The following is a 27,398-nucleotide window of genomic DNA, read 5'->3' as shown; positions in this document are numbered from 1 at the left end:
ACTATAGCAGGTGCTCAATAAATATTGTTTTCAATGAATGAATGAATGGAAGACATGGGAAATGGCTTTTAGGGTATTGGTTGGAAGCATTCCTTTTTCTTATTTATAATCTTTAAATTGTTGGTGTGGGTATATGATTAATCAATGCTATGACTCTTTACCCTGAGAATTCTGTTCTCCTCTGCTGAGCTCATTCAGGGTAATGCAAGGGTTATTCCACATGCTTTTTGCTAGAAGAGTCTTTTCCTGCTTAGAGTTACAGTGGAAAAGCAATCCAGCCCTATGAGAAATGTGATTGCTGTGAAACTTGTCTCCTACTCAGTGATTGTGGATCCATCACTAAACAAGACCATCACCCTTTGGTTATTTCTTTACAAAAGCAGGATTTATTTTCAACCCCATCTAATTATTTTCTGGAACCTAGTTTTGTAGAATCATTGTTTTGTTATTTTATGGGAGGATGCTGGGGAAAGGTGTTTAAAATGCTCTAAAGCAAAGATATATTAGAAATATTTCTGCTGTGGCCAAATTGTCCGAATCTGACTTTGAAGTCGGTATTTTCATTTAGTGCTTATCAAAATCATTTGCAGCCAAAATAAAATGTCAGTCAGAGGCATACATTTTACCGCTACAAATTCAAGATTTCATAGGATTTTTGTGATGTATATCTCTTCAAGGTATGGTTTGACAGAAATTAAATTAAATCTGCCATTTCAAATAAATCCTGAGGATGGAAAAATTATAGATAATTTTTAATATTTCATAAATATATGTTCTTCTCTAGCAGTGAATGACACTGTTGAAATAAATAATAATTTTAAAAATGATTTGGGATAAACATTGTTTTTAGTAAAAAGATATCATTAAAGAGAATGATACACATATTATAACAGTAACATGATTAAAATTCTCCATGTGATTATCATAAATTACAAAATTAATTTAAAATTAGTGGGTTTTTTTTGTTATTTAATTCACTAAAAATAATCCACATTTAATAAATGAGGTGTTTGCTAGACTTTTTGTGATATATCATAAAATAAGTTAGAATAGTCAAAATATCCTCACATGAGACTTAATTTTGAAGACTATAAAGATTAGTTTCAAAAGGAAACCCAGAAGACAGAACATATACTACATAGTACTATAACACATTCCATAAAATTACATCATTTTTAACTTAAAATAGCTATAGAATTAATAAAATTAAAGAAAGAAATTGGAACATTCTGATACACAAATTCCATTTATTTTTCATGTTTTTTTCCAGTCCTTCCCTCAATCCACACATATTTGTAACAGGCAATTTGATATCTGTGATTTTAACATAAAATTATATATATTTTCACATCTTGCTGTGTAATCTTTATAAGTATCATTTTTAATGATCACAGTATTCTTTTGGAATATGGCTGTAATTTGCCCAACTACTTTTCTCATGCTGGACTCAGTCACATTTGTTTGCTTCCTGAGAAGGCACTTATAATATTAAGTTATAATAAATAGCTCCCTATGTGGTATGATTGGAGTAGGGCTGAAAAAATATTTCTCATTTCAAAATACCTGTGCAAAGTTATTATTCATTCTTATACCTTGGCCTGAATCAGTTAGCATATTAACTCTAGCCAAAATACGAGAAATACATTTTGAATAGAGAAGACATGAGCACAGTGAGTGCTCACTCACCCTGGGAAACTGAGCTGATGGGTTGACACTGAGCCCAGGCTCTTGTGTGGGAATCAACACCCAAGGGGTCAGCAAGGACACCACATTTGCAGTATAAAATCAATTACTGGGTTGAGGCATACGATGTATACAATTTGTATGGAGGTTAGTTTTGTACAGACATGGAAAGAACCTGCAAGTAAAAAGAAACGACAGATTTTTTTTCTGTCTTGGGTTGGAGGAACTTTAGGGAGATGTTACTGATTTACAACGTGTATCCAGTGTGGGTAGAAGAATAATAAATTGACTTGACCAGAAATTTAACACAACACAGGAACATGACTGTGGTAACAATGGTGCCAAATCAGTAGAGTCAGACCACACTTGTCAGTTCTACTGTTTGTCATGAAGCCATGTAGGAAATACTAATGACTGGCAAGATTTTGAAAACTGATCTTTTTTTTCAGATTCTTTCATGGTCCGACTGACCAAGACATCACTGGATCAAGGGTTCATCAAAATTGTAAGGCAGTGTACAAGGAGCAGTAGGATTCCTTTTTGCATTAGTGGGCTGCATTATAATTTAGGAGCTAATTTTTGTTCACTAAATTGAGCCAGGACCATTTATGACCAAAATGTTAATACTCAGTTTTAAGGATTTAATTGGAGCAATGAAGTAAATTGTAATGTAGCAGTAATTATGTTCATTCATTCATTCACTCACATTATAACAATATTCACGTTCATAGCAATGTTTTTTGAGGTTTTGCATGTGGCAGGCTCTAGTCTGGGGGATATAATAGTGAACAAGACAAAGTCCCTATTCTGATGCAGCTTATATTCTAGCGGAGTGAGATAGATGCTAAACAAGTAAACATATACATACACAAAATTTTAAATTTCGGTTTGCACAGGAAAAGCAGAAGTAAGCTAAGAACACTGTAGGCAGACCTGTTTTATTATTACTATTATTTTTATTTTCAGTAGGCTGCATACTCCAAGTGGGCTCAAACTCACTACCCTGGGATCAAGAATCACATGCTCTACCAACTGACCCAACCAGACGCCCCCAGATCTGATTTATATTAGGTGGTCATAGAAAGTCTGAAAAACTAGAATCAAGACCTGAAGACAGGAGGGAACAAGCCTGCAGGTATGTGGAAGGACTTCTAGGTGACAACATAGCAAGTGTCCAGGTGTTGAGGTAGAACATTCTGGTTATTGTCCAGGGAAAGCAATGAAGCAGATGTGCTGGGGCAGAGTGGATGAGGAGGGGAGTTACATACAATGACTCCAAAAGGTTGTGTGTGGCGGGGTGCAGGGTGCGGAGGGTGTAGGACTTTTAGACCACTGTAATGACTTTGGCTTTTACTTAGGATGAGGTAAGAATCCATTACAGGGTTTTGACCGGACGAGAGATATGATTGGGTTTGTTTTAAAGGAATCACCCTGCAGTGTGGAAAATTAATAAAGATGAGAAGAAAAAAAAGGAAACCAGATAGCCATTTTATGCAGAGAAGGTAACTCTATCTTTGAGATAATGGAAGTGGTCAGATTCAGGATATATTTAGAAGGATAAGTGATAGGACTTCTACTGGACTGAACATGTAGTGTGACGTTGAGAAGACAAGGATGACTGAGGCTTCTGGTCTGAGCAACTGGGAGGATGAGATGGCCATTTAGTGAGATACAAAGGGTTCTGGCAGAAGCAGCTCTTTGATCCATTTTGAGTTAATTTTTGAATATAGTATAAAGAAGGTATCCAACTTTATTCTTTTGCATGTTGATATCCAGTTTCCCCAGCAATGCTTGTTGAAGTGACTGCCCTTTCCTCACTGAATGGTCGTGGAACCCTTGTCAAAATCATGTGACCACCCTATGGGAGGGTTTGCTTCTGGGCTCTCTCTTCTGTTGCATTGGAATATATGTCTGTCTTGATGACAGCACCAAAGCTTTGATTGCTGTAGCTTTGTAGAAAGTCTTAAAATCAGCAAGTGTGAGACCTCTAAATTTGTTCTTTTTTTCCAAAATTGCTTTGGCTGTTCAGAGCCCCTTGAGATGCTCTAGGAACTTTAGGATGGATTTTTCTATTTCTGCAAAAAAAAAAAAAAAAGTCTTCAGGATTTCGATAGGGATTGCATTGAATGTGTAGATCCCTTTGGGTACTGTTGATATCTTAACAATATTAAGTTTTCCAATCCATGAACATGAATGTCTTTCCATTTATTGGTGTCTTCTTTGACCTCTTACAGCAACATCTTATAGTTTTCAGTCTGCCTCCTTGATGAAGTTTCTTACTAAGTATTTAATTCTTTTGTGATGCCATATTATTTTTTATTTTTAAATTTCTTCCCCAAATTTATTGAGATACAATTGACATGCACTATTGTGTAAATTTAAGGTGTACTAAGTGATGATTTGATAGATGTATATATTGTGAAATGATTACAAGAATAAGGCTAGTTAAAACACAATTTGATGCTATTTTAAGTAGAATGGTATTCTTAATTTCCTTTTTGGATTGCTTATTGTTAGTGTATGGAAATGCAACTGATTTTTGTTGAAACCTCCCCTCCCCCATATAATATCTCTAAAAATCCTGTAAAACTATGGTCCTGTAGAGCACAGTTAAGGAAATATTGCCCAAAGGAACATACTAATTTTTGTGGTTGCTGTTGTTGCAAAGTCTTTCTTTAAACACATTTGCTTTTCTTTTTTTTTTTTTTAAAGATTTTATTTATTTATTTGAGAGAGAGAGAATGAGAGACAGAGAGCACGAGAGGGAAGAGGGCAGAGGGAGAAGCAGACCCCCTGCCGAGCAGGGAGCCCGATGCGGGACTCGATCCCGGGACTCCAGGATCATGACCTGAGCCGAAGGCAGTCGCTTAACCAACTGAGCCACCCAGGCACCCCACATTTGCTTTTCCATATCATTTGGGGAACTTTGTTTATGTCACTTTTCACATTTATGATAAATCATGTTCTTATTTATTTTGAAGGAAAAGACTCTAGAGAATTTGAATAATGTCTGTAGTCAAATAAAAGTTAATTTATGCATCTACCAGAATTCCCTATTTACCTTCATTTCATTAATTGAAAGGACAAAAGTTCAAATCTAAGTTCTACTGTATGTGAACTATATGACTTTGAACATCTTGCTTCATGTTTCTGAGGCTAAACTTTCTAGTCTGTAAAACAGGGTAACAAGGCTGGAATTATTTTTTGTTATAACCAAAGGACACATATATGTCTATTTCACTTAGGGAGTGTTTTAAATTGTAGATGAAGAATGTGTATTGCATTTAGACTCTGCTATTTGTTCTTTTTTGAAACTGATGTATAGTTGACATACTATGTTATATTAGTTTCAGGTGTCCTACATAGTGCCTGGACAGATCTATACATTAGGCAATACTCGCTACAGTAAGTGTAGTTATCACATTTCACCCTACAATGTTACTTCAGTATTATTGACTATATTCCCCATGCTGTACTTTTCATACTTGTAACTATTTAATAACTGGAAGTTTGTACTCTTTAATCCCCTTCACCTATTTTGCCCATCCCTCCCTGCCCTCTCCCCTCTGGCAACCATGAGTTTATTCTCTATTTATAAGATTGTTTCTGGTTTTGTGTGTGCGTGTTTGCTCATTTTTTTAAAAGATTCTTTTTGAAAGATTTATTTATTTATTTGAAAAAGAGAGAGAAAGTAAGGGGAGGAGCAAGTGGAGAGAGTCTTCAAGCAGACTCCCTGTTGAGCGTGGAGCCTGACCTTGGGCTTGATTTCATGCCCATGAGATCATGACCTGAGCCAAAAGCAAGAGTCAGACGTTCAACTGACTGAGCCACCCAGGCACCCCTCATTTGTTTTGTTTTTTTAAATTTCACATATAAGTAAAATCATATCATATTTGCCTTTCTCTGACTTATTTCACTTAGTATAATATTCCCTAGTTCTGTCCACGTTGTCACGAATGGCAAGATTTTATTTTTCTTTATGGCTCAGTAATATTCCATTATATAAATAGATCTATCTCACATCTTCCTAATCCATTCATTTATTGATGGATACTTAGGTTGCTTCCATATCTTGACTATTGTAAATAATACTGCAATAAATGTAGGGGTGCATATATCTTTTCAAATTGGAGTTTTTGTTTTCTTTGGGTAAATACCCAGTAGCAGATTACTGGATTGTATGGTATTTCTGTTTTTAATTTTTTGAGGAAACTCCATACTGTTTTCCACAGTGGCTGCACCAATTTACATTCCTACCAACAGTGCTTGAGGTTTCCCTTTTTACCACATCCTCACCAACATTTGTTATTTCTTGTCTTTTTGATTCTAGCCATTCTGACAAGTGTGAGGTGATATATCATTGTGGTCTTGATTTTCATTTCCCTGATGATGAGTGATGTTTTGCATCTTTTCTTGTGTCTTTTGGCCATCTGGATGTCTTCTTTGGAAAAATGTCTATTCAGGTTCTCTGCTCCCTTTTTACTCAGATTTTTTTTTTTTTTGATGTTAAGTTGTATGAGTTCTTTGTATATTTTGGATATTAACCCCTTATCAGATATATCATTTACAAATATTTTCTTCCATTCAGTAGGTTGCCTTTTTGTTTTGTTATTGGTTTCCTTTGCTGTGCAAAAGCTTTTTGGTTCGATATGGTCCCAGTAGTTTATTTTTACTTTTGTTTCCTGTATCTGAGCACACATACCTAGAAAAATGTTACTGTGGCTGATGTTAGAGACATTACTTCCTGTGCTCTCTTCTAGGATTTTTATGGTTTTAGGTTTCACATTTAGGTATTTAATCCCTTTTGAGTTTATTTTTGTGTATGGTGTAAGAAAGTGTTCTAGTTTCATTCTTTTGCATTGCTATTCATTCTTTATGTCCTAAGTTATAATACTAGACTTAAGAAAATTTATTTCTTCATTCATGGAAACATGAGATATTTGCAAATTATAAGGTCTAATAATATCATTAATTAATTTCTATTATTTAGGCTTGACAGTATTGCTAGACTTGTTAATTTCTCTGATATGGTCTGACAGCTGACATTTGAAAGCACAAAATGGATGATACTTTCTGAGGTTGGGGAGTTGGATGAGACATTCCTAAGCATGATTGCTAAGAAACATTGTTTGAGCAAACTAGTAAGTAAGAAAGAATCAGAACCTTGCTTTTTGGTAGCAATCTTCTCTTCTCTTCCTTATAAAACTCAATCATTTTTTATAGCCCTATGCATTGTGTGAGAATAAACTCATTTATAAGGATAAAACACCATCACTACACCTGAAATCATTGACTACAGAGGCTTGAGTTGAGATTTTTTTCCCTCTTTCTCTTACTCAAACTTGTGCAACAGATTTGCTCTGAAATAGTGTAATTATTCTTTTCTTTAATCTCAGTTCTCTCAGGAAAGTTTAAGCTAACTTCTTATCACTAGCCTTAGAGGTGTCATTTCTATTATCTTCATGGTGAGAACGTGCTTTCTGCTGTACAGAATACAGTTGTAGTCATTTCCCTAAAGGGCTTATTTCCTAAGCAGGAAAGTCCATTCCAGTGCAGAATGCCCTAATGAGAAATATCAGCAGTGTGCAGTTACTCATTCCTTGACTCTGGTTGGAGGCAGGAAGGAAAGGAAAGATTTTAGTTCCCCGAGAAGTATTATTATTAGAGGTGGTATCAGCACTTGTATCTTTCCAGGTGCCTTCCCTGTGTTTCTGATGTGCACCCTGGTGTCTGGAGGCAGCTCTGGCTTCTGTCCAGGCTCAGTGAGAGGGTGGAATTCCATAATTCCATACCATTGGTTCATCGCACTCATCAAAGCCCTCAGTGCCAGTAGGGTTCAGTAATTGTCCGTTGTCTCTCTGTCAAAACCACAATTGCTCAGGAATGCGCTCATCCTTTCTTTCTTTTATTTGTGTATTTGCTTATTTGCTCATCAACATGAGTAAGGCAATTCTGGAGACATAGAGATGAAGGAAAATATATAATTTCTGGCCTCAAGGAACCCTCAGTCTGTTGAGGTGATGAATATATAATTCTATTATAATATGATTAGGACTGGGGCACAGAGGAGGAACATCTTATCCAGGAGGTGGAGGGAGAGAGAAGGTTACACTTGACATTAAAAGGTAAGTGCAATTTTCCTAATTCAAGGAGTGGAATTTAGAATCCTAGGCATTGTAGATAGCTTACACAAAAGCACAGGGCAAAGGCACAAGGAGATTTGGTGGTGGTGTTTGAGGATGGACATCACTCTGGTGGTTCCCCTTGAATGTCTGCTGTGAGTGGCCAGGCTGCTGCCCAGTCCTCATTGGTAAAAGAGTGGGTGCTTCCTCTAGCGCCTGAGCATCCAGTTGGGAATTGAACCTGATGTTCTAGCAGAGTGGCAGTGTCCAGGTCCACTTCCAGAAAGGGGCTGTAATCCTACTCTTGATCACCTTGCATGAATCTCCTGGAGTGATCAGATTTATTATTATGACTCTCTTGGCTTCTACATCACTTGGTGGTCTACACGCCTTGTAGACTGCCAACATCTCACTGAGATGAGATCTTCACACGTGGTGTGGATTACTTACCCTTCCCCTGAGACTCATAGCTCTACTCTTACTCCCTGCAGGCCTCCTTCCGCCTCCTCTTAGGTGAGTGTCCTCCTAAGTCCCACATAATGGCCAGCTGGCAGACATAGTCCCATACCTCAAATTGTATCTGGGTCTTCCCTGGATGGAAAGAGATTGTTCTGGAAATAAGTTATCATTTAAGACTTTATTTATTTTTAAAGATTTTATTTATTTACTTGACAGAGAGAGAGACAGCTAGAGAGGGAACACAAGCAGAGAGAGTGGGAGAGGGAGAAGTAGGCCTCCCGCTGAGCAGAGAGCCCGACGCGGGGCTCGATCCCAGGACCCTGGGATCATGACCCAAGCCGAAGGCAGACGCTTAACGACTGAGCCACCCAGGCCCCCCTATTTATTTATTTTTAAAAGATTTTATTTATTTACTTGAGAGAGAGAGAGAGTGAGAGATCATGAGCAGAGTGAGGAGCAGAGGGAGAAGCAGGCTCCCCGAGGAGCAGGGAGCCTGACATGGGGCTCGAACCCAGAACTCTGGGATCATGACCTGAGCCGAAGGCAGACGCTTAACGGACTGAGCACCCAGGCGCCCTTCATGTAAGGCTTCAAAGGGAGTTGAGGACATAAAGGGATTACAAATGGCCAGTAGGAAAATAAAACAGAAAACAGTAGTGAAGAAGAGAAACCAAATGCTAAAAGTAATAAAGTGGGGCAATATATTACTGAAATATATATAATTGAAATGATGGCTCCAAAGCCTTCTAGGAAGGGATATGGATATATTGGTTATCTGGACAGATAGATGGCAACTGTGGCTTAACAAATGTATTTTACAGTAACGTGTTTTTTTTTTTTTTTTAAAAAATCCCCACCTATTCATCCTTTTTATAAACTCCACCATTAGATCTCTCAATTACAAAAAAATAATCTTGGTGGTAGTGGCCATTTACCTTTTTGGTGCAGTCTGAACATATTCTAGGAAACCAGGGCTCTCCCCAGTGTCCTGCCAGGCCTGGGGATAGGGCACACACGGAACCTGGAGGTGCCAGTGTCCCAGTTCCAACAGTGCTAATCCATTTGATCGAACATGACCCACTTAATGGGAAGAAAAAAAACATCAGACACTCTAGTCATTTGACAGCAATAAGTTAGAATAGTCATGGCCTCATACCTTTGGCAGGGATTGGTAAACCTCAACCAGGTGAAATCCAGACCATTAGGAATTCCCTATGGGACACCAAGATAGCTGTTAGGGCTCAGAGTTGCTGAATTTGCTCTAAAAGGTTCCTGTTGCCCCAGATACAAATATTGGGTAATCAACTCAAGAATTTTGTGCACTTTTTTTGTGAGCTTTTCCCAGAGAGCTCCCCGAACCTCTTTTTTGTTAGTTACAAGATGCTAATATGCTAATGTCGGCCTAGACAGAGGTCATAAATATTCAAATCAATTCCAGGTAGTGCTTGTTATGTGCTTGGCTGTAGCTCTAATAAAAGGTGAGTAAAACACAGTTCTGATCCTCAGAGAAGGAGGCTAATGGTTTGGGAGGAATGCTAAAATTTAGGTATGCTGTTGCCTTATGTTTACACAGGAATTATACCTTGAAATACTGAAATGTGGGGTAATGCATGAGAAAGGACTCAAACGAGCGTCCCGGAAAAGGAATTTTAGTATTTATGTGTATATAGCAGGTTATGTCACTGTGAGTTCATGGTAAGACAGGAAGTTTTTATGAACGGATTGGGACTTCAATGGCTTTGAAGAGTGAACAGGAGGTTGGTAGACGGACTGGTGCTTGGGAGGACATTCTAAAAGGAGAAATAGCCCAGAGTCTCGGAAGGCTGCAGGAAGATAGTGAGGCTGTCTCCTTGAATGACAGACAGGGAAAGATAATGTTGGCACATCATGTTATGGGCAAATTGTGGGAGGCCATGAAGATGAGATATTTGCTTTTATTCTGGAGAAAATTGGAAATCAAAATTATTTGAGCATGGCACTTGTGAGTAGGTACATTTATTTGCTAATTTCTTGAAAATAAGAAGGTCAAGATGTACTAACTTCCAGTTATAAAATAAATAAGTCATGGGTACTTGGGTGGCTTGGTCAGTTAAGCATCGGACTCTTGATCTCACCTCAGGTCTTGATGTCAGGGTCATGAGTTCAAGCCCCGTGTTGGGCTCCATGCTGCTCATGGAGCCCACTTAAAAAAAAATAAAAAATAAAAACAAAAAAATAAAATAAATAAGTCATGGGGATGTAATGTATAACAGGGGGCTGTAGTCAATGATACTGTATTGCAAATTTGAAAGTTGCTAAGAAAGTAAATCTTAAATGTTCCCATCACAAGAAAAAAAAATGTTGTAACGTATGATGACAGATGGTAAATAGACTTAAATGTGGTGATCATTTTTCAATGTATACAAACACTGAATCATTATGTTGTACATATGATTCTAGAATAATGCTGTATCTCAACTATACCTCAATTTTAAAAAAGTATATTAGATGTGGAGAATAGAGAAGGCAAGGAGAGAGGTTGATGGGATGGTGAAGCAATCTAGGGGAACATAAATATTCTTTATTAATTAAAGTTGTGGCAGCAAGAACAGAGATGATCAGAAAAAAAATAATAGCTAACACAGATCATTATGTTGTGGCAGACACGTCTTTTATTGTTTTACTCATTTACTCCTTGCAGAAACTCTCTATGTGGTATGTACTATTATAATCATCCCCATTTTTTTTTAAGATTTTATTTATTTATTTGACAGAGAGAGAGACAGCTAGAGAGGGAACACAAGCAGAGAGGGTGGGAGAGGGAGAAGCAGGCTTCCCGCAGAGCAGGGAGCCCGATGCGAGGCTCGATCCCAGGACCCTGGGATCATGACCTGAGCTGAAGGCAGACGCTTAACGACTGAGCCACCCAGGCGCCCCTATCATCCCCATTTTTACAGATGAGGAAACAGAACAAGAGGTCATGTAACCTCCACATGGCACATAACTCTTAAGTGATAACAGCCTGGATCCCACCAGGCAACATGACTACACAGTCTGTGCTCTGAGCTGCTAAATCCCATTGCCTCTGGGATGGGTAAAGGGGTATTTATGAAGAAACTTACATAGCATTTGGAAATTCTATATTGTATGTGAAGACAAGCAGCAGCATCTCTGTCCCTTGGATACTTTTAATAACTGTTTATTCACCATGGTGTGTCCTTTGAGTGAAGGATAGATAATGCACATTTAAAATGGAATGATGGGAGATAAATTTTTAAATGTCTTTCTTTGATTTGCCTTTCAAAGGGTAGAGATATCTTAAATCTGCTTATTCAAATGCCTCTAAAATGATAGGCATTTATATTTTTTAGGTATAAATGTGTTTTTTGAGGTGTTTTTCAGAAATGCAATTGAAAATGCAAGTAGTTGATTCATACTGTATGCAGAACCCAAACGAAGACTTCTATACATGTTAGATTAGTTGATTTTGGGTTATGTAGCAAAACCCACACATTTTCCTTTATATGGTGGGCAATTGGCCAAAAAGCTTTTGGGTAATTTACTAATTCACCAATAAATAGCCTGCCTTCAGCTTTACTGTAATACGAGTACTCAGTCCTTATGTTTGAAGATAGAAAAGACCCATGGAGAAAAGTATTTTTTATCACTCTTCTGGTTCTTACTTTTTATTTAAGTGGTGCATTGTACTTCTAAAGAGAGGACAATCTCACATTTGGCATCTGTTATTAAATATGTGGTTTGCACCTTCTTTGGGGGTAAAATTTTAAGCTGTTTCATAAAAATGCTAACAATTTTATACTAATAACTAATCAAAACTAATGTAAGTGTAGAACATTTTAATTAATGTCATATTTGATTGGACTTGTTCTGAGCTTAATGATGGAAGAGATTAGATATTAAAGACATCAAAATGAACATTTCACCCGTCTTGTCCAAACTATTTCTTTTAACTCGGTTCTTAGTTTGAAACATATTTGATTTCAACAAGGAAGATACAACAAGGATGTATTTATTTCTTTCCAAAAGAATGGATTGACTTTAATTTTTAAAGAAAAACTAAAAATGGGACACCTGGGTGGCTCAGTCGGTTAAGAGTCTGCCTTCGGCTCAGGTCATGGTCCCAGGGTCCTGGGATGGAGTCTTGCATTGGGCTTCCTGTCAGCGGGGAGCCTGCTTCTCCCTCTCCTCCCCACTTATGCTCTCTGTCGCTATCTCTCTCTCTCAAATAAATAAATAAAATCTAAAAAAAAAAAAAGAAAAACCAAAAATGATCTTATTAATATGTAATGGAATGTAATAGCTCTCGGGCGCCTGGGTGGCTCAGTTGGTTAAGCGACTGCCTTCGGCTCAGGTCATGATCCTGGAGTCCCGGGATCGAGTCCCGCATCGGGCTCCCTGCTCAGCAGGGAGTCTGCTTCTCCCTCTGACCCTCCCCCCTCTCATGCTCTCTCTCTCAAATAAATAAATAAAATCTTTAAAAAAAAAAAAAAGGAATGTAATAGCTCTCATTTTTAAGAAAATTGAATTTTTCATTTGTTGTTTTGAGATATTTGGGACATCTTGGATATTCCAGTGCAAAGGTTCAAGTTCTTTCTTATATTTGTGGTTATTTGCAAGGGAGGACAATGATATAAAAGACTTTTGGCAAAAGAGGCTAGTCTTTCAGAAAAAAAGCCTTTTCTTCCCAGGACTTTTCAAAATTTGCTTTGGGGGCACCTGGGTGGCACAGTTGGTTGAGCATCTGACTCAGGGTTGTGAGATCCAGCCCTGCAAAGGGCTCCAGGCTGGGCACAGAGTCTGTTTGAGATTCTCTCTCCTTTACCCTCTGCCCTCCCCCCACCTCCCCACCCTCCCCCTCCCCTCTACTCTCTAAAATAAAAAAATTTTTTTTTTTTTGCTTTGGAAGTTCTGTTGGTCATTTAAGTTTTGCTTGTCTTACCTTATACAATCAAATTATTTCATTTCCCTGCAAGGTTATGTGTTTTAATAAACTATTTGTAAAAGGGTTTATTTGTTTATCTATTTATTTTTAGATTTTATTTATTTATTTGACAGAGAGACACACAGCGAGAGAGGTAATGCAAGCAGGGGGAGTGGGAGAGGGAGAAGCAGGCTTCCTGTGGAGCAGGGAACCCAATGCGGGGCTCGATCCCAGGACCCTGGGATCATGACCTGAGCTGAAGGCAGACGCTTAACAACTGAGCCACCCAGGCACCCCTCTCCATTGTTTTTAAAATTAGAGTTTCAGTTTTTTCCTTGAATTTCCTTCAAGAATCAGTACAACAGTATAAAGGTGCCAATAGGAACCACGAGAAAACCTCAGAAATCCATGATTTCAAGTTCTTTCTTATATTTGTGGTTATTTGCAAGGGAGGACAATGATATAAAAGACTTTTGGCAAAATTTTGTGAGATTAACAAAGGGTCAAGATTTAGACAAGAACTAACTCTTAAAGATGCAGTTTAGCATTTCTCCTGGTACCCTCTTGGATCATCAAAGCAGCTATGGTAGATCATATATTCCAAAATGCCAGAACAATATTTCCCATCTACATGCTCTTCCTACAACGTGAGTTTGACATTCCTTCCATTGAGTGGTTGGGTCTATAATCTACATCACTTTGAGCCTGGAAGACTTGAGACTGCATAAGTGCAAGTGAAGCTATGTGAGTTTTGAAGTTAGATCATAAAAGATGCTGTAGTTCCTTCCTGATTCTCTTTTGATGCTTCCTCTTGGAACTCAGCTACTCTGTTGCAAGGTAGTCAAAACTAGCCCACTTGGAGAGAGAGGTTTTCCAGTCAACAGTCCAATGGAGCTCCTAGTCAACAACCAGCATTAGTTGCCAAATATGTAGGTGGAGATGTCTTTAGAAAATTCTAGCTCTGAGCCACTGAGTCAGCCCTCCAATCTTTGAGTCTTCCCAGATGAGGCTGTAACCATCTTGGAGCGGAAACAACAAAGTCTACTCTGCCATATTTGAACTCCTGACCTACAGAATTTGTGAGCATAATAAAATCATTGGTTTATGTCTCTAAGTTTTGGTTTGCTATGTAGCAATAGTAACTGGAACAGCAACCATGTAAGGATAAGTAGGTTAGTTAGATGTTTTTAATCACCATTTAAAGAGAGAGAGACAGATAAAGTGACATTTTCAGGATTTCCCTAGAAGTTAGTGTCAGTTCAGTAGTGAACCATTTACACCACTGGATATGCTTTTAAAGATATAACAAGTGATAAAAATATAATGGGAATATTTTATACTCAGTGATTCATTCAGAAATATTTATTGAGTAGTACTAGCAGATTCCAGGCAATAGATGAGGTTTCTGGGGTAAAATAGTGAGCAAAAAGAAGGTATGGGCTCCACCTACCTGGAAATTATAGGCCAGCACAGGAGACAGACATTCATCAAATAATCACACACATACATAAAAGTTGGCAACTGGGTACATCAAATAAAGGAAATTATAACAGTACTCTAAGAGAAATACCAAATTGATTGTGGTCAGGAAAATGTGACTGGCATTTGACTTGAGATGAGTAATTGTATTTAGCTGTACTTAGGTTTTCTTTTCACATGTTATTTAGTTTTTTATTTGTTCGTTCGCTTTTCACTATCAAATTATATACTGCTTTAGACCAGAAAATGTGCTTTCTATTTTACTTGAATAACTCTTAGTTATGCTCAGGCTTTTGCAAATGACACAACGGACTTAAGAGTAATTCAGCTTAGGGTTCCATTTCTATAGTTGTTTTATGATGCTGCTTTTCTGTCACTCACCTTCAGGTTTTAGCTGAGGTCTCTGCATCACCTGGACCAAGCTGTTCTGATAAGTGTGAACCCCATGTGTTGGGACACTGATCTACAGTGGAGGATTCAATTGACTGATGCATTTATTTGGCAAAATAATGGGTTATGTTCACTAATAACATTAGTCCTTCCTGTGCTATGAAGTATACAAGGACACTTAGTGGTTATGAATTGGCAAGATAAACTAGTAACAGTTTATAAAGATTTACAGAACTGAATTTATTCTTACTAATAATCCAAAAATGGAAAGAAAGTGATAGAGGGGTGGGATTCAAAATCCTAAAATTCTCTAAAACTCATTTTACAACTTACAGCCCTATTAAGATTCTCAATATTCTATGATGGAATTTCTGTGAAAGAGTTGTAACTATAAAGGAGAATACCAGTAGGCCCAGACTTGGAGCGTCCGATGGAATGCAGGAGAATATGCAAGGGGATGATGGGGGACAGAGGGAAGATGGAAGGAAACCTGAAGCAGAACACCATAATTCAGTCAAGCACTTGTACTCCATTAGGGCTATAAAGAGCAGATGTTTTGAGATGAACATCACTCCAGTATTGCTCTCTGATTTATGGCCTCCTTTCTTTTGGAAGATCTATCTATTGTACTATGCCTCTCCTAAACTTGCTGAAATACAGTCCATTTATCTTCTTGTCAGAGACTTTAGCTCTCTAAGGATTGAGCAGAGGTTGTGGTGGACAGAATAATAGCAGGGGATTTGATATATTGGAGTTAGAGACCAAGAGATGCCATCAAAGAGAGAATCTTCTGGCTTAGGTTCTGATTTGTACTAGGGGCAAGTGGATGGCACAGTAGACTTTCTAGTAGTTTGAGTTAAATTAGAGTTGTTTCTTTCATTTGAAGTTAACTCATTCACTCTGATCAGTTTAATGACAAAAGAAATACAGTCATATCTGAGGCTTGGAAAAGGATATCTCAGATAGGAGATAAGATTATGGGCCCTTAGCCCATGGTGATGTGATTTGGGAGATCACAGAGCCAAAAGTCTTATAAGAACAGGGTTTCTCTTTAAATAAAGATAGGGAAAAGGCTATTCTATATTCAAGGTCACTAGTAAGCCAACAAAATTGGTTTTAAATCTGTTTAATCAGTCAATGGCAGTTCTATAGCTATTGTTGTAATCAACAGACCTGGTTTAAATTTCTTTAGTTGACTAATGACTAACCATTTGAGTTAAACACAAATCTAAAATCTAGCCACGAATGACAGCTTCACACTTGGAAAGTCAGATAGTTGATGGTGAACTCATTCCAGTGAATATGCATCTAAGATTGATGTTAACTCAGTCCCATCTCTGTAACAAATAAAAAACATGCTTACATCAACTCATTCCTGCTGACATAACCAATACAACTCTGAAATGAATGCTTTCTGAAAACCCTGTATAAAATCAGCAACTTCCTTTGCCCAAAAGACTGCTTGGTCAACACAGCTCTCTTTTACGTAGGTAAACAATAAATTCAGTTTTTAGTTTCAGATACCAAGTAGTGGTCTCTTCCTGTAATAGTTTCAGAAGACATTGAGTGTACCATGGAAATCCAGAAAGGAGATGTGTTGGGCCCTTTGTGTGCCATATTGGACCAGGGACCAGACCTCTGATAGATGGTTGTTGAGAGGACCTAGACTATTTTCAAGGATGTTTGTAGAGTGAACATCCATGGAAGAGAGAGATAGTATCTTCTAGAGTCAAAGGCAGGATTGTTTAGTGTACTGAGTAAGGAGGCAGATCTTTAGAAGACAGCAGATCAGGGAAGAGAAAATCAGGTCCTGAATTAATGGAGTAACAAGGGAGATAAAGAGGATGCTAACTGTGCTATACATCTTCCATTTGTCCCTCTGTAAGTAGTATCCAGAAGTTGAACAGCTTGGACTACATCAATGTGTATTTTTACTCTCTGGGTTCCAGTTATGTTCAGACAGTGATGTGTACTGGCTGGACATCAGTGGAGTGACAGAGCATGAGATCAGGATATTTATACCCCGTCCTCCACCTCCACCAGCTTCTTCCGTTGGAAATCACTGTGGTCTTGCTGTGGCCCGAGGCCATAACTCCTGTTAGGCCTAGCCTTTTCCAGGTGGCTTCCTATTTCCATTATCATTTCTTCCTTTTGTTGGCCCTTCAGTCCTGGGGGTAGTAATGGGTTCTCTCCATATTATTGTATTGACGCCTCTATTAACCTCTCCTCAAATTGCCCAATTTGAGTGTGCCATCTACTTCTTGCCAGGACCTATTCAATACACTACTGATGTGATGAGGCAAAGGCAGAAAAGTTAGGACTTGGTAATTGACTGAAGGGAGGAGGCAGAGTGGGCGCTGTTTAACTAGGGGAATGGAAGCTGTTCACAGAGACCAGAAGACCAGGGGAAGGTTTAGAAGGAACACTGGCAAATAAATTTTAAGGATATTGTATTTGAAGAGAAGGTAGTTAAAATACAAGATTGGTGCCCAGGACAGAAAGCAGGACTAGGGGTACATGGGAGACTATGGGAGCTATGGGAGTGACTGAAAACAATCAAGCGGGACTCTATAGATCTTCTACTAAGCTAAGCCTTATATAGTTTAGACTGGAAGCAGAGTCGTCATCCAAAGACTTGCAGTTCACCAAGTCTAAATCAAAGTACTTAAAGTATCTACTTGAATTGCCCAAACACTATGAAGGAGATAAAACGTAAACAGTAAAGTCTTGAAATCTTTTTTTCTTCGATTCTTTCCCACCCACAGGAGTTTTTCCCTCTTTGCAGGACCTTCCTTCTGCAAACTGTATGCCCGTCATAAAACTTTCTTACTTGACATCCTTCTATTTATTATTCTCCTGATTCCTTATCACAGTGATGAGAGGAGGTCAGACTTCAGATATATTCTGGAGGTAGAGCCAGTAGAATGTGCTAACAAATATGATCAGGGTGTGAGAGAAGGAGACAACTCCCAGGCATGTGAGTGTGAAGGTGTGTACAAGGGTGTGTTAATGTGCGCAGGAACGTGCACGTGCATGCCTGTTGGGTGGGATTGACATCTGCAACTGATCCTTTATCTATGGAGAGGATGAAACTTGAAATAACCATGGAAGAGCCTGACTGGAAATCAATATTCTTATCAATCTGTATCCCATCATTATTTCTTTAAGGCCTTGAAAAACCCTCACTAAATTGCATTTTCATATTTCTGTTCAGTTTTAGCATTGCGTGTGTACAGTTAAATTTTCAAAGCTCTTACTATATTGCTATGTATTTTTGTTTTTATTTATTTATTATTTTTATTTTTATTTTTTAAAAGATTTTATTTATTTATTTGAGAGAGAGAGAATGAGAGAGAGCACATGAGAGGGGGGAGGGCCAGAGGGAGAAGCAGACTCCCCGCCAAGCAGGGAGCCCGATGCGGGACTCGATCCAGGGACTCCAGGATCATGACCTGAGCCGAAGGCAGTTGCCCAACCAACTGAGCCACCCAGGCGCCCTGTTTGTTTGTTTTTAGATGAGTGATTAGTTGACATTCACCTGAACTGCCTAGTGGAGGAAGTCTCTAGATGCTGCTAAGGAAGAGTGATGACTTAGAGCCCATTCTAGCCAGACTGCAGTAGGATGCTGGTAGAAGTCAGAATATAAATGATAAAAATGTGGACCTGAGATAGACTACAGGCATAAAAGGATAGAAGCACCTAAATTTAGTGAATGCAAAAACTTAGATTTAAAACATGACAGCTGTCATTTGTTGTCCCTAAAACAACACAAAATTTATAGTTTTCAATTAAATTCACTCTTGAGAACAGAAGTAAAAGAGTACCTCAAATTTACCTAGTGAAACAGCATCAACTTTGCCTTTGTTCACAGAGGTGTTAATTTTTGAAATTTAGCTGCATTTTTTGTTAAACTAAATAATTTATCACATATTACCACCAGATATACAAATATCTCATGCTTATTTCTCATCTTCTTTATCCCCACTACTTTAATTTAGGTTCTCCTTGACCCCCAACACTATGGAATAAAGTTAAAGAAAATCATTACAGAGAATACTGAGCATACAAAGCCCTTTACAATCTGGCATTTGCCTGCTCTTCTGCCCTAATCTCCTTCCGTTCTTACAACCTCCTTCCCCAGTGTCGGCACCCACACCAAGATACGAATGGTCTTCTGAATTTACTAATCCAGTTAATGACCCTGCCTTTGCATTTGTTGTACTGCTTTGTCTTTGCCTTCCAGGATTTGCATATATCCTGATCAACTCCTTCTGCTATAAACCTCAGTTTGGAGAGGGCTTTGAAATAAATCTCTGTTTTCATCCCAGGAAAAAACTCAGTTGCTTCAAGGGCCTTCTTAGCATCTAAACATCTAACACTTACCACAAGGAATTGTAATTATTTTCTTACATGTCAACAGGCTCTTAATAGGAAGAGCTCCAATCTTATTTTTCTATGTGGTCCTAGTCCCAGAAGCAAAAAAGATTTACAAAAAAAATGTTGAGTGAATATAAAAGATTCTTTCCTATTGGTGGTGTGGTAAATGGCCCATGGCAATAAGTAAATAATCACTGAATCATATATTGGGTAAAAAGCTTCTATTTTGGCTATCTCCCCTGAGATGTAAGTGGATTTTAAAAAATGTAATCATAATGACTTAGAATTTTTAAAAATAAATTCTCCCTATCTCACTTGACGAATTTTTTCATCAAGATTATAGAAATCACATCAGATTTCAACATTTTGGGGGGGGCAGGATTTGTTAATCATGATTTTCCTATTTGATCGGTTCTCTTATATTCCATAAATCTAAACGAGGGATGTCTGGTCACAACATCTTTTCCTTAAGCTTTACTAAAAATATTCTTTCCTTCAGTAGAATCTCTGGTGAAATAGTGTTTCTGGTGTAAGAACATCTCATCCTCTGTTAAGTGCAGGGGCTTGTTTGCTAAGCCTGTTTTCCTGAAATGTGTGCTAATGCCCTCTCTTCCTCAGAGCTGCCATTAGTGGGCTTTTAGGACCCCTCCAATCAAACCCTAACAAGGCCTTGCTCGGATGAAGGTAAAAAGAAAAAGAAAATGTATACACAGATAATGCACAAACACTCTCAAGTGTTTCAGGGAAATAATTAGTGTTTACTCTGAGTCTTTCCCTTTGAAGACATTTAAAAAAAAATCAGATTTATAGATCATTAGGAAGGCTTATGGATAACATATTTGCAGATAAAAACTCTAGAGAAAATGCATCATTTCTTTCTGAGTTTTTCTTAAATATAAAACCAAAATGTGTAATCTCAGGGTGAGATCTATATTTGTTTTTTTTCAAGGGGCTAAACTCATTTTCAGGCAGGATTAATTCACATCAAGAAAGCTGGGCAGTATTGCTAGAAAATGTCAGGAAAGAACTGTTTTTACAAGGGACATATTCCTAAGGGATCCAGTGCCATTCTGGCTTTAAAACAACATATCACATCCATCCAAAGACAGCAGAATACACATAATTTTCAAGTGCACATGGAACATCCTCCAGAATAGACATATATTAGCCCACAATATAAACCTCAACACATTCAAGAAGATAGAAATCATACCATGCTTCTTTTCTAACCAAAACACTATAAAATTTGAAGTCAATCACAAGGAAAAATCTGGAAAGACCACAAATACATGGAGGTTAAATAACAAGCTACTAGACAATGAATGGGTCAACTAGGAAATCAAAGAAGAAGTAAAAAGGTACATGGAAACACAACAGTCCAAAACCTCTGGGATATAGCATAAGTAGTTCTAAGAGGGAAGTTTATAGCAATCCAGCCTACCTCAAGATGCAAGAAAAATCTCACATAAACAACCTCACCTTGCACCTAAAGGAGCTAGAAAAATAACAACAAACAAAACCTAAAACAATCAGAAGGAAGGAAATAATAAAGATTAGAGCAGAAATAATTGATATAGAAACTAAAAAAAAAAAAAAAAACCGATAGAACAGATCAATGAAACCAGGATCTTGTTCTTAGAAAAAACAAATCAATAAAATTGATAAACCTCTAGCCAGACTTATCAAGGAAAAAAGAGAAAGGACCCAAATAAAATCACAAGTGAAAGAGAAGAAATAACCATCAACACCACAGAAATACAATTATCAGAGAATATTATGAAAAACTATTTGCCAACAAATTGAACCAACCTAGAAGAAATGGATAAATTCCAGGTGCCTGGGTGGCTCAGTCAGTTATGTGTCTGCCTTTGGCTCAGGTCATGATCCCAGGGTACTGGGATCGAGTCCCGTGTGGGGCTCCCTGCTCCGCGGGAAGCCTGCCTTTCCCTCTCCCTTTACCCCCACCCCTTGTGTGCTCTCAATCTCTCTCTAATAAATAAATAAAATCTTTTAAAAATATGGGGTCTGGGTAAAAAGAATAGCTAGATCAACAAAAGTATCATCTCTGAAACCAAAACACAATATAACAAAGAGCAAATGAAAGCCAAAACCAAGTCAAATCCTCTACCCTCCTTAAAAAATATCAACATTTACTGAGGATGGATCAGTGTCTTCTTAGTATGTGAAAAATAGCATATTAAGAGAATTAAGTTCCTGCTTTCATAATTCTAAATTAAACTTTTTTTAAAAAAAGATTTTATCTATTTATCTGAGAGAGAGCATGTAAGAAAGAGAGAGAGAGTGCACATGTGCACAAGCAGGGAGAGAGGCAGTAGCCAAGTGAGAAGTACTTGGGGCTCATGAGGGGCTTGATCCCAGGACCCTGGGATCATGACCTAAGCCGAAGGCAGACCCTCAACTGCTCAACTGACTGAGCCACCAACGTGCCCCTTAAATTAACCTTTTTTTTAAACCAAACCAAACCCAACCAATAACAACTTTGGGTTGCATTAACAAGTCTGTAATAGAAGGCATTGTATAATGGTAGTTCCAGGGGACCCAGAATTTTGAGGTACGTGTACTAAAATTGGCCATGTCACCTTGGACATGACCTCTGGTCTTTAGCTTTTCCCATTTGCAAATTGAGAGAATTTAATTAGATGAGCTGGACAGTCTTCTGGCTCTGCTGTTGTTTAAGAAGGGTTTTGGGGCAAGAACAATTCTATTTGGAAGCACAGGTCTGCAATGCCAACTGATGCTATATTAGGACATTTCCTAGAGCTGAATGTCCCTGGAACTTTTAGATTAATTACTCAACATGGATGGTGCAATATTCAGTTGACTTCTGGTTCAAGCACTGGAACGAATCTGAAATTGCTCTCTAAGAAATCTTGGATGACCTGTGTGAGCTCCAAATCTTCCACTCGGGCCATCTTTCAACTCAGGAACTTTATTTCTCAAAGTATCTTTTTATCATTTCTCTTCCATTTGTATGTCGAACAGAGGTTTTAAAACTTTATTGTACAAAGAACCACCAACAGTATTAGTTAAAATGCAGATTCCTGCATTCCATCACTAAGAAAGGGATTTTCCTGCTCTGGGGTCCATTTTTACATGTATTTTTTAGCAAGCTACCAAGGGGAATGGGCCATACTTGGACAATACTTGGACAAACTGATCTTAGAGACCACAGTTCCCCTTACTTTCAACCAGCATACCTGCCAGACCCTCCCTGATTCTTTTTCTTGAGTCAGAACAATTCCAGCAGTGACAATGGATTTTTGAAAGAGAGTTCTTGGAGGTGGTTCTCTGCAATCACCTGAGGATCATTTGTTCTATGTGTAGATTCCTGGTCCCAGCTGACAGACCCTAGGGAGCAGTATAGGAATTTACACTTTATTTGCTGCTCCTGTGTGATTCTTACATATGATTCACTTAGGGAAACAGGCTTCATGGGTTTGTTCATTTCTCAAGATTTCTGATCATAAAAAAAAAAAAGATTTTCTGAGCATAATGTGATAGTAGTCATTCTTCCAGTGGAGGAAGTTACCAGAAGTCCTCATACCTGCACAAAATCATTAGCACTATGCTCCTTGCTTTCACGGAGGCTTTGATATTAAAAATAGCCATATGTTGAATGACATTCTTTGTTCTTTACTGCTTTAGAGTTCACAGCCCATTACATTCTCAATGGTTCTTATAAAAAGACTTTTGGGACAAATTTTTCCTAACACTCAGATTTAAGAAAAAGTTTCTTTCACCTGATGAACTGTTGTGCTTTCTTCTCTTAGGTGGGAGAGGTATGTAACATATCAAACTTTCCTAGGCTGCTAGGAAGTTCAGGGCAAACCTTTGAGTTTAGCTGTTTTAGCTTTCATCAGTCAGAATTTTATGGATATTAACTGCCACCTTCATCCTTACAAATCGGCATTTTAATTTTTTAAATTTAAATTTAAATTTTTTTATTTTTTATTTTTTAAAAATTTTATTTATTTATTTATTTGACAGAGAGAGACATAGCGAGAGCAGGAACACAAGCAGGGGGAGTGGGAGAGGGAGAAGCAGGCCTCCCGCAGAGCGGGGAGCCCGACGTGGGACTCGATCCCAGGACCCTGGGATCACGACCCGAGCCAAAGGCAGACGCTTAATGACTGAGCCACCCAGTCGCCCTAAATTTTTTAAAAAAGGTTTTATTTATTTATTTGAGAGAAAGAGATTGAGTGCAAGTGAGTGGGGGAAGGGGATTGGAGGGTGGGGGGGAGGAGGAGAGGGAGAGGGACATGCAGACACCATACTGAGTTTAGAGCCCAAAGCAGGACTGGATCCCACAATCCTGAGATCATGACCTGAGCTGAAACCAAGAGTCACACGCTTAATTGACTGAGCCACCCAGATGCCCCTGGCATTTTTATTTTATTCAATATCCGTGTAGTTGTAGTTTTGTTAGCCAGTCCAAATCATTTCTTGAAGTGGAAAGAATAGGTAGACTTAATGAGATTCATTAGTTGCCTTTAAAAGCTTTTTTCTTAACTGCTATTCCACACACTCTGGTGAAATCCTTTCTTCCTTGTTTCTTACATCTGGGACGTGGTTTTAACACCCTGCAGTCTACATTAAGCACTGTGATGACCAGCTGCCTTTCCTTATTTATTGGATTAAGCACTGGTTGCTTATCCTTCATTCCCTTCATGTCTTGGCTGATTTTCATTTTCCTTCTCTTTCAGTGTTTCCAAATCTTGCCTCATTATAAAACCATGTGTAAGTGCTTGTTAAAAATACACAGTCCCAGGATACCCTCCTCCTGTCTCAAGCATCTGATTTGGTAAGTGGATGATACGATGAAGGTGCATGTTATTTAAGCATTCAGCTGTTTTATTGATGCTGGTCTTAAGGGAAGACCAAGCTATACCTTTTGTTCCAAGGTATCTATTAAAGTTGAGATTCTTTAGTGTTTACTGAAGAATATATATATAATATAATACACCTTTCAGATAGGGTTGAGGCATGACATTATCCACCACTATTTGGAATCCTGGCTTCATGAAGACAATATCTGTGCATGCCACATTGGTCTTTGTTTCTATCAAGACTTCCTAGGAATTAGGAGACATTCTGTTCCTGAAATGAGAAATAGATATAAAAATACTATTACAGTCAAAAGCAAGGTGAGTTGTAAGATTAATAGGAGGCAAAAGCCACAGAGATTTATACTAAATCATTCTTTAATGTATTCAACAACTACTCATTGACATTTTATAGTGTGTTATGCTGGAGCTTCTCAACTTTGGGTGCTTGGTATAACCTATGGTGCTTTAAAATATACAGATGCTTCAGCCCAAACTCTTTGTCTGCCAAATGAGTATCTCTTGGGTTGAGTCTGAATGTGCATATTTTGAAAAAATCGATTTGGGCATCCCTGCAATGGGCATGCTCTTGCCGTGACAGAGTTTATCATCTAGTAATTGAGATCAGTAGTTCTTGGTCCTGACTCTGAAATGCCTGGAAAACTTCTAGTGATATAAACTCCTGAACCCCACTGCAATTTTACTGAATCAGAAGGTTTTAGAGGCAGGACAAGAAATCTGTATTTTAAAAAAATAGAAATTAAATCTGATAATTCAGCTGGGTTTGAGAACCACTCCTCTGAAATCAAGGGACTTTGGGAGAAAGTGTTTATGAGATAATTTAATAAAATGATTTTTTGAAGGGGTACGACACCTCAAGCTAACACCTGGGAAGCTGTAGAATTCTAGAGCAATGTCTTTTCTAATTGTTGGTCTGAAGATGGCTGAAGTAAGGTTTTACAAATGTCGCATCTTCTCTATTACCTTTCCCTTCCCTTGTGATAATTCTGGTCTTCTCTTCCCCTGTTTTCCTTCTTAACTTCCTGCCTTTCTTTTTCTCATTCCTGCCTTGAATCTGTATTATAGAATTGAGTTTACTGAGCTGTATAATTTATCTCAATAAGCACTGTTTATATACTATTTTGATTAGGGGTAGGGCAGAGTTTCTCAAATCTGACCTTACATTTGAATTTTCTGGGGAGCTTAGAAAAAAATGCCTGAGACTCCCCCTCACAGTAATTAAATCTGAGGCTAGAATTCTGGTATTTGTATTCTTCTGAAAGCTTTCCAGTTGATTCTAATGGCATTCAGATTTGAGAATAGCTAGGTAATTTTGCTTGTCTTTAATGCATTCAAGTTTTTAAACTAGGACTGAGATCTTTTGCATTCTGCCTTTTTAGCTGTTGCTTTGCATATCTTTTTAATGCAAAAATTTATATTGTATAGGACAGACTTTAATGAGATGGCAAATTGCTTCATGGAGGCCCAAAAGGAAAAACAAGGTGATAAGACTTACTTTGTACCTTGTAACCAGAGCACTGACCACCAGGTTTTAACATCATCCGTGGGAAATATGGATATAATCTCCATAAAACCAAGATTTTGATTGGTCTCTTGTCATTCACTTTTAAAAAAATATATAATTCCAAATATTTGTAGGGAACTATGCATCTTCCTTAGAGACTGAAGTATTTAGGCCTTAGAACTTCTAAGATAGCCATTGTATCTCTAACGTGAAGCCCTTTTATTCTTTCTTTTCCAAGTAAGGAAAAGCTTAGATTGTGAATATTTTTACAAAATCTTTTTAAAAATCCATAAACAGGAACACCTGGGTGGCTCAGTTGGTTAAGCGTCTGCCTTTGGCTCAGGTCATGATCCCAGGTTCCTGGATCGAGCCCTGCATCGGGCTCCCTGCTCAGCGGGGAGCTGCTTCTCCCTCTCCCTCTGCCCTCCACCTGCTGTGCTCTTTCTCTCTCTCTCTCTCTCAAATAAATAAATAAAATCTTAAAAAAAAGGAAATGGTTATTTGATCATAATTGGAGATTATTAAAGAATGATTAAGTGCTAACCCGAGAGAGGCTGTTCAAAGGAGAATAGAAATTCAGTAAACAGCTGGAGGAGGTGGTACTTCGGGGAAGACAGAACTTAGGTAGATGGATGTGGAAAAGGGGGCCATTCTGGTTGTGGGATCCAGCAGAGCAAAGGGACCAGTGAGGGGTGTACCTTAATGTATGTGGAGAGGGGCAGGTATATGCAGACACATAGACAAAGTGAGTTCTTATATTTTGGAGGGGGTGTCATGAATCCTTTAGACAAGACAATGAACGTTGTGCAACCCTTTCTCCAGAAAGATGCATGTATATACAAATGCAACATTTTGTACTTAATTGTAGGGATTTATAACTTCTTTAAATGTTAATGGAGGAAATACAGCAGAAATGGTTTGTTTCAAAATGACTATTGATTTATGAGCAGGAGAGTGAAATTATTACATTGGGTTTAGGGACATTTTTCTGGCTTAGGGAAATTATCCTGATAGCAGTATAACTAAAATGATTTGAGCCAGGAAAGAACTGAGTAGAGAAATGTAAAAATGAAGACCATCCGGACTAGAAAGGCAGCTGTAGGAATAGAGATTAAGCCCATAAAAGGAAGATATTGCTCATTAAGTAACTGAAGATGAGTTTTTTAGTCAATGGCATGCAATGAATAATTTTCTGTGTGCATTTTAATTTTTATATATAATGTTCCAAATATTTTAGAAGTATTCTATGATATCAGAGGTTATGTAGTTAGTTATGTGAGAGGCAGGATGACTTTAGTAAAGTTTTAGAAGGGGCTATTGGAAATGAGTTTAGCTTATAGGAGATGCAACAAGGAGGGTTAAAATTTGATAGTGTTATCAAAATCTTCAAAATGGTTGGGATTGGCAGGAAGGAAGATTTTGTGTATAATATTCAATAAAAACGTATATTTTTAAGAAATTTTCACTTACTTGTTCACTCATAGCTTATTTAGGTAACTTGGTTCTTTAAAAGGTATTGTAAAATAGAAATTCTGATGTGTAAAGGAACCACATCGGTGAGGAAGAGATAATGAACTTGGGAAAGCCCTTACCCTTGA

The sequence above is a fragment of the Neomonachus schauinslandi genome, chromosome 5, assembly GCF_002201575.2.
Source record: "Neomonachus schauinslandi chromosome 5, ASM220157v2, whole genome shotgun sequence".
NCBI classification, from domain to species: Eukaryota; Metazoa; Chordata; class Mammalia; order Carnivora; family Phocidae; genus Neomonachus; species Neomonachus schauinslandi.
Note: the sequence above shows the minus strand (reverse complement) of the source record.